General features: G+C 38.2%; 1 long non-coding RNA gene across 1 annotated transcript in view; it reads left to right on the forward strand.

The window, feature by feature from the left end:
- Positions 1-548, forward strand: part of LOC138044641 (uncharacterized) — a 788-nt gene extending 240 nt beyond the window's left edge. The window contains exon 2 of the long non-coding RNA XR_011131485.1: positions 265-548. This is a non-coding gene — a long non-coding RNA (uncharacterized lncRNA). The remainder of the gene's footprint in view (positions 1-264) is intronic.
- The last annotated feature ends 1,952 nt before the right edge of the window (positions 549-2,500 follow it).

Here is a 2,500-nt window from a genome sequence, read left to right on the forward strand (position 1 = left end):
GTGAAGCAAGGAGACTCAACTTGTCTTAAGCAAATTACGTGATTGTATACGATTGACAATTGATTCCTTCTTGTAAAATGCTAATTTCTGTCACTTTAACTATGGTAATCAATGCAGAAAATGCCTGAGAAAGCTATTATGGACGTTTGTTACAGTAGACTTATGAGTCTACTCTTCACACACTTTAATTGTAATAGAAATTATCAGCGATTTAGAGGAACCACTACATGCATCATTGAAGTTTATGTACTGTATTTTTTTTAGTTGCCATGAAAGAGTATGAAGAGACACTTCTGAAAAAAATTCTTTGATGGGACAGCAGGGAACGGTCCTTTACAGCAGACAAAAATGCTTAGCAGCCAATTCTGTCTCCTTAACCAGTTATGGTTTGATGTATTTGGGGATCTCTCTTTGCAGACTTCTATATACATGTAGTTCTGTGGTTTATGTGAAATGTTTTTAAATGTAAAACAAGAACCCAATCCAAAGATTTTGACATGAATTAAATGTTTAGGTTCAGGCAATAAAAAAATATAACTGCTTTGAAATCTGTCGTCTATTTTTTTTGTCTGTGAGCTATGGTAGTAACTGTTATTAGCTTGCCTACAATGGATTTTTTGTAGTTTCCAGCACATTTCTGATTTGCTGGAATATTATTTTATAGGAGCAGGATAATTATGTATGTGTTGTGTATTTTCTGATCTATGTAGAAACTATGTTGAAACTATTTTTATTTTTGGACACAAAAACCCCATAACATAGCAAACTACAGATTTTCATTTCGCAAACTACAGATTTTCATTTCGTTTCGTTCCATTTCGTTTCGCTCCATTTCGTTTCGCAAACTACAGTAAGCCCGACGATTGTTCTTTAATAGGGTATGCCAGACAAATCCTTCAAATCCGACGCTAAGGTAGGGCATTTGAACACCATTTTCGCCTTCAAAAGTTCAAATACACGGGCTTTGCCCGGGAGGGGGAGAAGTTGAAGTTTCGAGTTGATCGGCGCATTGGTGGGCATAACCGTCCTTAACCCAGGTTCGACTTTAATATGTCTGACGAAATAGACAATGATGACAAGAAAACTCGCCAATGATGACTGCTATAGGCGTGAATGGCGACGTGGTGTGTGATTGTTGAAATATGCCAGAATCTCTGTCAACATGGAAATGCAAATGTTTTCAGGCCATCTTCATTTTTTTAGCGTTTTACAAAATATGTGAGGCAAAGATGCATGCATTAAGAAGGAAAACATTACCTGAAAGCTGACCGTTGTAAATATGTGTTTTGTCTCTCGCTCTATTTCTCTCAGCAAAAAGCCGTTGTCCATTTTCTTTCCTCGGCTTCTCTCCAGGCTTTCTTCGCTTAAATTTCTCTAATTTCGTCGACGCCTCTTCTCTCTATGTTTTAATTTAGTCTTTTTTCGCGTGATAACCCTCCAAAGATGCTTGACTTCAATAACTGCATAGCCACCAGTGTGGTCCTGACCACAGTTATATATGTCAACCTGTTTTTGATTAAAACCGGCGAAACTGTTTAACACGACAAGCGTCGACCGTAAGCTTTCACGAAGCATGTTTTTCAGCCATGTAACCGAGTCAAGCCGCAGAAAGCGCGCGAAAATTAAGCCACGTTTTAATTGGTTTTCGTTACCTGACTTGAGCCTGCGATCCAGAATGAATTAATGTTATGGTATGTACTTTAAGTAGGGTTATTAAAGTGTAAACAGCGCAAAATTATCTTAACAATCATTAGTTAACAAATAAAGAAGCCTTGACTGTGCTCTGTTCTGTCTTAAAGCACGCAGGATGCGGTTAGAGCACGAAAGAAGTGTAGGGGGAAACACGAGCCGATAGGCGAGTGTTTCTCCCTACTTCTTGAGTGCTCTAGCCGCTTGCTAAGTGCTTTACAACAGAACAGAGCACAGTCAAGGCTTCTTTATTTGTATTATGATAAAGAACAAGTAATTTTCTTCAAAAATTGTACTTTATTTTCAAAGCGCGCGCTGCTTGTGGCGAACTGAGGTGTCGTCAGCACAGTGCTTTATACTCTGATAAAGCACGCTAATTTGGACCAATCAGAGCGCTTGTAAGAATGTTTAAAATTATTTGATTGGTTAACGAAACAAAGGCTTGTCAAAACATCAATCAACTGGAAAGTGGCTTGACAGAAATCACACAAAATTCGAATTTATGGAAAAACAAGTGCCTCAATGTTCGGTTTCAGCCCGTAAAAAACAGCAAAAAAGAGGATCTAAATAACTAAGTTCAGTGAAAACTGGCCGAATTGTTGCCCATGAAAACCTGCACGTTTCCGACATGACAATTGGAAAACAAACTGTTCAATAAATTCGGAAATTCATCTGCCATTTCTGCGGATGATGGCGTGAGCTTTCGTTTGTTCCGTGCTTTGTACTCTCATAAAGCACGCTGTTTAAACCAATGAGAGCGCGCGTTATATAGAAACTTTATAATATAATAAAGTTTCAATATAACGCGCAA

The sequence above is a fragment of the Montipora capricornis genome, chromosome 4 (assembly GCF_036669925.1).
Source record: "Montipora capricornis isolate CH-2021 chromosome 4, ASM3666992v2, whole genome shotgun sequence".
Taxonomy (NCBI): domain Eukaryota; kingdom Metazoa; phylum Cnidaria; class Anthozoa; order Scleractinia; family Acroporidae; genus Montipora; species Montipora capricornis.